The sequence below is a fragment of the Puma concolor genome, chromosome E4 (genome assembly GCF_028749965.1).
Source record: "Puma concolor isolate L17-30 chromosome E4, mPumCon1.1.hap2, whole genome shotgun sequence".
Taxonomy (NCBI): domain Eukaryota; kingdom Metazoa; phylum Chordata; class Mammalia; order Carnivora; family Felidae; genus Puma; species Puma concolor.
The window spans coordinates 49,266,360-49,275,206 of NC_141683.1; the positions used below are offsets into that span (position 1 = coordinate 49,266,360).

The 8,847-nt window shown below is 42.1% G+C and overlaps 1 protein-coding gene across 3 annotated transcripts in view; it reads right to left on the reverse strand.

Moving 5' to 3' along the window:
- SOAT1 (sterol O-acyltransferase 1) overlaps positions 1-6,605 on the reverse strand; it is an 83,985-nt gene extending 77,380 nt beyond the window's left edge. The window contains exons 1-2 of one of the 3 annotated variants that reach the window (XM_086694038.1): positions 6,431-6,605; positions 3,460-3,552 (exon numbers count right to left, since the gene is read on the reverse strand). The gene's annotated coding sequence lies outside the window, so the exon portion shown is untranslated. The remainder of the gene's footprint in view (positions 1-3,459; positions 3,553-6,430) is intronic. The other 2 variants (XM_086694039.1, XM_025920952.2) reach the window with 2 other exon arrangements.
- Between the last annotated feature and the right edge of the window lie 2,242 nt (positions 6,606-8,847).

Below are 8,847 nucleotides of genomic sequence, written 5' to 3' on the forward strand. Positions count from 1 at the left end.
AACATAGTACCCAGATTAATCCTTTTAAGGTTAAGTCAGAGCAAGTCACTCCCCTGATCAAAACCCTTCAAACACTGAATTTTGTTCCAACTCCTCACCATTGTCTAGTAACTCTTCCATGATCTGCCACTCACTCCCTGCCCCTCCCCTGCACCCTCAACTTCCCACAACCCTTTCACTTGCTCTGCTCTAGTGACTCTGGCCTTTTGCTGTTCCTGGAATAAGCCACAGCATTCCTACTCACAGGCCTTTGCTATTTCCTTTGCCTGGACTATCTCCCTCAAATACAAGGCTTTCTCCTTCACTTCATTTAAGTTCTCTGCTCAAACATCCCCTCCTTGGGGTCTCCCCTGTCTACCTTAACGAAACACTCTTGCACCGTATTACTCTCTTATCCCTTACCTTCCTTTACTTTCCTTCAGAACACTTACTGCCCAACGCATTATAGTGTTTATTGTCTATCAACCCACAAGACGACAATCCCCATGAAAAGAATTTTGTCTTGTTCACTATTTTATCCAAGTATCTAGAACCATGCCTGGCACATACACTGCACTTAATACACATTTTTTAAGTGAAAGAAGTGTTACCAAGTATTTTCACATGTGTTAAGGAAATGAAATAACTGGTGCACCTGGCTGGATCAGTCAGTAGAGCACGTGACTGACTCTTAATGTCAGGGTCGTGAGTTTAAGCCCCACACTGGGCATGGAGCCTACTTAAAAAAACAAAAAAAAAAGTGCTGAATAAATAAATACTACTTAAAAAAATAAAGAGGAAATGAAGGAACTGAAACAAACGTCCACTTCCTATGTCCTGAAGTGATCATTAAACAAACAGCAAGAAAGCTGAAATGGTGTTCACTTTTATCTCTAACTTTACCTATTAACACCAAAAGATAAATATAAAAGTTAATGAGGGCATTTACCTAGCTTGGGATTTAAATTATATATTTATATATAAATATACATAAAAATGGGGCACCTGGGTGGCTCAGTCGGTTAAGCATCCGACTTCGGCTCGGGTCATGATCTCACAGTTTGTGGGTTCGAGCCCCACATCAGGCTCTGTGCTGACAGCTCAGAGCCTGGAGCCTGCTTTGGATTCTGTGTCCCTCTCTCTTTCCGCCCCACCCCTGCTTATGCTCTGTCTCTCTCTTTCAAAAACGAATAAACATTTAAAAAAAAATTTTTTTAATTAAATAAATAAAAATAAACATACATAAAAATGATCTGTTCTAGAGCTCAGGATTCTTCATCAGCAACTGCTATTCAGGACCCAATTCTACACTCAGGTTGTCTAAGAAACAATTTGCTGACAAATGCCATGCCCTTTGCTCCACTGGCAAATCTCTTAAACTTGAGATTATCCTCCTGAAGTGATTCAAATAATTAGAAAAATATTATTAATAATGGTAAGTTTCCTTTAGTGGGTAGTTACTATCTGCTATGCTCTCTGATAAGACTTTTTGTACATTACCTCCTTTAATCCTAACAATAACCCTAGGAAATAGGTAATCCTGGCGGCATCCTCAACCAGAAAAGGGCAGTGACTGCCGGAAGCATAACTATAGATGACAGTAAAGAAAAAAAAAAAACTTTTAAAAGTTTTTAAGGAACCAACATTAAAAATGAGAGCAAGAACAGGTCTTTCAGTGTAGGATCAAACGGGTTAGGTTTCTAATAAGTCCCATAAATCATCACTGTGTCAAAGCAGACCTTCAAGTTCATGCTCTAATGACCCTGGTGCACCTTAAAAAGGCTATGTTAAACACAGAAGGCAAGAAGAAAGCTTTTTAATTTGCATTGAAAAAAATGTGTTAAAAAAGATAGAAAAAGGAAAAAAATGTGTTTCTGACACTTGAAAGTATACACCAACTATGTGAAAATTCATGTAGATAGATTAAGTATCTCTTTCTACAGTGATGGTAGATAAATGTGTTGTAATAATACAGAGGTCTACCCCATTACCCTGTGTATGTACACACACACACACACACACACACACACACACACACACGAGAAGGTATAACAAACCATTTAGGGAAGTCAAACAAATCCTCACAGAGGAAATGATATTAAAGCCAGAGTTGAAAGAAAAAACAGAAGTTCCAATGTATCAAAACAGGATGGGAAGAAGAGAGCATTCTACGATAAGCATGGACAAGTAGAGACCTTGGTGACAGATTCACTATTTCAAGTATTTTATTGAGGTCTACTGCAGTACCAAGCCCTGGGATACAAAGATGACTCTAACAGCCTGTGCCCTCAAGGACTAAAAATCTAGCGATTTTTAAATTATAACATAATATAATTATAACATAATTATAACACCCAGTGATATTATAGAACAGTAGTAGCTGAGATGCACAGAGTATTAAGGAAATACAGGCCTGGCGCCCAACAGGACTTAGGGGCCATCAGGAAAGGTCTCCTGAAAAAAGTAAAATCTAGGTTAAATCTTAAAGGAAGAGAAGGAATAATGCTGGAGCATGAAAGGACAAGAACAAAAGGTCAAGGGCCCTTAGGGCTGATTAGAAAGAGTTTCCAACTTACAAAAACAAGGAGCTGCAGGGGTTTTTAAACAACAGGGTGGGGAGGCTGGCAGGCTCAGCGAGAGAAGTGTGTCACTCTTGACCTCGGGATTGTGAGTTCAAGCCCCAGGTTGCATGCAGAGACTACTTTTTTAATTTTTTTTTTTTCAACGTTTATTTATTTTTGGGACAGAGAGAGACAGAGCATGAACGGAGGAGGGGCAGAGAGAGAGGGAGACACAGAATCGGAAACAGGCTCCAGGCTCTGAGCCATCAGCCCAGAGCCCGACGCGGGGCTCGAACTCACAGACCGCGAGATCGTGACCTGGCTGAAGTCGGACGCTTAACCGACTGCGCCACCCAGGTGCCCCAGAGACTACTTTTTTAAAAACATTTAAAATATATACATAAAAAAAAAACAGGAGGGTGACTTCATATTTGTCTTTCAGTAAGATAATTCAGACACCAATGTAGAAGATGAGAGACTGGCAGAGAGAACAATTAGTACACACACACACACAAAAAGATAAAGGCCTGAAATAAGGCTCAAACGGCAGGTGATGATTAAATGAACAAATGATTTCATGAAGAAATTAGAGATAAGGGAGATAAATCTACAAACATTAAGCTGAGGCATTGATGATATCCAGGTGGCTACATCCAGAAGGCATCCAGAAATGCAGATCCAGAGTTTTGTAATTCGGCTAAGGTTATGGGTGTACCATAGAGATACGTGACTACAGAAGAGAAAGGAGAGGGTAAAGTTCAGCATGATGTGCCTGTGGGTCAGCCCAGTGACAATGAAAAGCAGGCAGGTGAACATACAAGTCAAGACTGGAGACAGAGATCTGGATTCATCGGTGGCAGCAGCTATGGCCAAAGCACAGGAAGGAAATCACCCAGGGAGAGACCATAAATCAAGGTACCTAGGAGGAGACACCTAGCAGGCTCAGTCAGAAGAGTGTGCAACTCTTGATCTCCAGGTCGTGGGTTCAAGCTCCACGCTGGGTACAGAGATTCTTAAAAAAAAAAAAAAAAAAAAAAAAAAATTAGTAATAAACTTAAAAAACAAAAAAAAGAAATTACCCAGGAAACATCAAAGCTAACATTTACCTAACACTTACTATGGTTCCTTTAATCCTCACAACAATCTATGCAGTAGATACTATTATCCCATTTTACAGGTGATTAAGCCATTTTCCCGGTGATTAAGCCATTTTCCCAATATTATAAGGTACCTAAAGAACAGTGAAAAGGCCTAGGAGAGATTAGAGAACCAGAAGCAAGTAATATTAGAAACCCAGTTAGAAGATTCAAGAAGTAATCTGATCAATATCATGGAAAATTCAAGTAAGACCCAAAAAAAAGAAAAAAAAAAAAAGAAGGAAATAAAAAAAGGAGGGTTGGACACAGGAAATTTCACAATTTGGGGACATTAATAGCTACAATGTACTTGTATGGTTCATTTCAAGGACAAAGAAATCTATTGGGTTGGGCTGCAAAATGAGTTGAGGAAGTAAAGGCAGTGATCACAAGACTAGTCTCTCAAGAGGTCTAGCCATAAAGGAACCAGGAACTAATGTTTACTAAGCCAGTAACATTTAGTGCTGGGTAGCAGGGCAGGTGCGATGAACCTCATCTCATCTCATTGAACACTTGCATTTTAAAAGATACAAAAGATTCAGAAACCCTATGAAACTTGTTCAAAGTCACACCACCAGTAAGTGTCAATGGAAACATTTACACTGAGGTGACAGAGAGCTGACCAGATAGCTATTTCAAAATACCACACAGAGACTAGACACTATTTCTTAAGAATCCAATCTGTGCATTGATTTCATAATGTTCAGTGTCATCATATCTAATTTGCCTTAAGAAAGGAAAACAGAAAAAAATTGATTTAAGAAACAAACGAACCATGTTGGAAAAAATGGCAACTTTAGCCTGCCTGCAGTGTTCCTATTATAAAGCTTTCAGGGGCACCTGGGTGGCTCAGTGGGTTAAGTGTCTGACTCTTGATTTCTCCTCAGGTCATGATCTCATGGTTCCTGAGGTCGAACCGCCGCATCCAGCTCTGCACTGACAGTACAGAGCCTGCTTGGGATTCTCTCTTCCTCTCTGTCTGTCCCTCCCATGCTCACTCTTTGTCCCTCTTAAAATAAATAAATAAACATTATTTTTTTTAATAAATAAGGCTTTCAAAAGAACCTATAAATCTATAAAATAAATAGAACGTGACCAACTTTGCTATGTCACTCTCACATTCAGTGGAGAAAAAGAGAACAATTGCAGATAAATTTACAATTCAAAACGTAAAGTTTCTCCCCCTTCCCTCCAGGCAAAGGTTTACCCAAGTACAACCTTACAACACTTCTATAGCAAATAACTACGTCATTAAGCCAGTTGGCTACACTACGGAACCCACATAAATTCTCATTCACACTTGTATGGTCAATATAATCATTTATCCTATGTTGATAAATTTCAGAGGAAAAAAAGTTGTTAACTGCCCTTTATTAAAAAAAACTTTTCCTATTTCCTTCCCTAAGGAAACAAGCACTTTTATGTAGTTAATATTTCCCATTGAAAACTTCCTTCCTCTGTTCTCCAGCTCATTTGTTCTTTCATTGTGCCACAGGTGCTAGACCAGACGCTGATAATTCAGACATAAACAAGATACACTAGCCCAGGCTTCATGAAATGTACATGCTAGCAGAGGAAACAATTAAAGTATCTAAGTAACAAACATATTACAATTGATGATTAACTGCTAAGGAAAACAGAGTAGTATGACAGCTTAATAGAGATAGGTTTTCTGAAATGACACTTGAGAAATGTGTTGGATTTGGGGAAAGGAGAGAATGGCACATTAGAGGTGAAGAAAACCCCTATAAGACTAGAAGACCGTAAAGAGAAAGAGGCTTTCTTGGAACAAAAATAAAACTCATGTGGCTGGAGCCTAGAGAACCAGGAGGGAAGTGGCCAAAAAGAAATGGAGATGGATGGAAAGAATGGCAGCAGTATTTTGGTCTTTATCCTAAGAGAATGTGAAAGGTTTGAGAGTTCCAATCACGTGATGCACTGGGACAGGTGCATTTTTAAAGAATTACTCTTGAATACATCAGAGCTCCTAACAAATGCCACTCGTCAAGCCTAGACAACACACAAATTTCCCTAACAAGTCATTCATGGATATTACACACATAAGGGGGTGGGGGTGGATTCAAGCTGAATTCTATGTCAAAGGGAGGTTCTCTGAAAAAATAGTTTAAACGATGGCAGCGACCTAGAAAGTGACCAATGAACTTAATCTCTACATAAATATGAAAAATAGCATTTATACTTGTTTCTCGGTTACAAATGACTTCTAAATATAACCGAATGGCTGTTAACATTTCAGTGACAGAAAATTACACCTTAATATTTGAAAATAAAATACGAGCTTGATGAAAGGCTTTGGTGCCCAGATTTCGAATCTTGAAGTGCCCGCCTTCTACTTTTATCCTAAATCAATGAAAAGCTAACTTCCTGAGCTCATTTTTGGTTTCGCTTCTTACAGAATAAAATGTCTTCTAATTCATAACTTTCTTTACTACCAGCTCGAGGGATGCCACGGGATCTGGGAGGCACGCAACAAACCTCCGAGGTTCAAAGGGCTGCCAGCCACGCGGGCGCCCACCGTAACTTTCGCGCCCTCCCCACCCTCCCAAACTCGCCAGGACTCGCGGAGGCTCCCCCCTCCCTCGGCTCCGGGCCGCCTTCTCCGTCCTCTGGCCCAGGGCAAGGCCAGGCCCGTCCGGCCGAGGTGCAGCCGCCACCTCTTTCCCCTTCCTCTCCGGCTGACGCGGGTGGACCCGGGCGGGAAGTGAGGAGGGGATGGGGAAGCATCTGCATTACCTGGGGCCGGAGCCCGACAGCGGGCGAGAACGCCAAAGCCGGGAAGCCCTCGCAGCGAGGCTGGCGGGAAGGTGGGCTACGGGCAGCTCTCCCGAGGTCCAAGACCGGCAGCGCAATCAACCCCGCCGCAAGCGAAGATAAAGCTCCCCACTCCCCGGCCCCTCCGCCCCCAGCCTAGCGGCCCGCTACGCAGCGTCACGCGCATGGCCCGCGCCGGCTCGGGAGCTCATTGGCGGCACGGGCCGCCGTCAGGCTCCTCCCACCGCCCACGGCCGCCCCGCCCCTTCCCAGGCCCCCGGGCGCCCACCTGGCCCGGGCTCACCGAAAGCAGCTAAGCGCGAGCCGCTCGTGTACCCGCTACGGCAGCTTGCTTTGCGTTTTGCTCCAGCGAACCGAGATAACTTCCTACAACTCCGAAACGGCACCCGGCGTGGTAGCTCGAGACCGGGGAGTCTAGTTGCCGCCTCCAGAGACTCGCAGAAGCCGCCTCTAGAACTGTGGATCTTTGCAGTTTGAGTCGACCCTCTCTCTAGGAGCAAATTAGAAGCACGAGCCAGAAGCGTTTATCATGGGATACTTTAATGCTTTGTAAACTATACTAGATAAGGAGACAGTGAGATATGTGAAATGATGGGACAATTAAGAAATTTAAAAGGGAACTTCAGGGGCACCTGGATGGCTTAGTTAAGCGTCAGACTTCGGATCAGGTCATGATCTCACGGTTGGTGGGTTTGTGACAGAGGCACCTGGGTGGCTTAGTCAGTTAAGCGTCAGACCAGATCAGGTTATGATCTCACGGTTGGTGGGTGCGTGGGTTCGAGCTCCGTGTTGGGCTCTGTGCTAACAGCTCAGAGCCTGGAACCTGCTTTGGATTCTGTGTCTCCCTCTCTCTACCCCTTCCCCGCTCACAGTGTCTCTCTCGGAAACATTAAAAAAATTTTTTTTAAGGGAACTGCATAATCAAAAGAAAGCTAATGGTGCAGAGAGATTTAGGACGTAGATTAGATGCAAAGGTTAATCAGACTGTTTTGCAAAGGCAAAGGAATTTAGAGTAAAGGTAGGTGACAAGGGAATACTGAGAGCATTAGACACCAGGGCCACGCTCAGAGCCTGCAAACCAATAGGAGCCAACCCAGCCTGCCTAATGACTTTGACCCACTCCAAACAAGTTGAGAGGGCCACCCATGACCCTGTCAAGCTACTCTGATCAAATGGATAGGGCTTCCTGGAAGTGACAACTCTGTGAACGTTTAAACCAAGAGGACTTGTACAAGTCGCCCTTGCCACCAACGCAGGGCTTGTGCTAACTGTGAGATCATGACCTGACCCGAAGTCTGACACTTAACAAACTGAGCCACCAGGCACCCCAATAAATGATAATCTTAATGATAATTATTTCTAATAATTAATGGTTTTGTTCAAATAATAGCAAGATAAATGTTACAGAATAAATACATAATGGTATATGAATTACGTGTGTTTTAATTTTACCCTTATCCAAACATCATTAGATCACCAGTCAAAAAATCTAGACAAATGGAATGTTTAAATTGTCATTTTTTTACTCTTTATTTATTATTGAGAGAGAGAGAGAGAGAGTGTGTGTGTGTGTGAGAGAGAGAGAGAGAGAGAGAGCAGGGGAAGGGCAAAGAGACAGAGAGAGAGAGAGAGACAATTTGAAGCAAGCTCCAGGCTCTGAGCCGTCAGCGCAGAGACCGACACAAGGCTCAAACTCACAAACTGCAAGATCATGACCTGAGCCAAAGTGGGACGCTTACCTGACTGAGCCACCTAGGCGCCCCTTAAATTTTCATTTTTGACCTTTCACTTCATTATAAAAACAATAGCATTGCTGGTATTTTCCCATTTGATTCTTATAAATATTTATTGAAGTAGGAGGATATGTTTTATTTGATAGTCTGTGTAAATTTGATTCATAACTTTTATTTTATTTAAAGATTTCATTTTTAAGTAATCTCTACACCCATCATGGGGCTCTAACTCACAACCTTGAGATCAAGAATCACATATTTCACAGACTAAGCCAGTCAGGTGCCCCTGATTTATAACTTTTAAAAGATTAAACTTAAGGCATGTGGGCTTTAATTTGTTCTTTGGTCCTCAACCCCACAAATGTTACCAGTGATCCTATACAGCATATGTCTTTCTGCCTTGTTTACAGTATATAGATAACTGTAAACCACCTTCTCCAACTTCCCACATATACCGCACACACGCACAAATACACACATAAAATTCTGTATTGCTTCTGAAGAACAGAGATGGTCTTACTGATTCTTGATTCCCCTATATAGTATCCATCACAGTGATTGTAGGCACCAATAAATAGGTTTGGAATTTAACTGAATCACATGTATAGGAAGTAGGAGGTATACTTCAAGAGGTTTTCTTTAGAT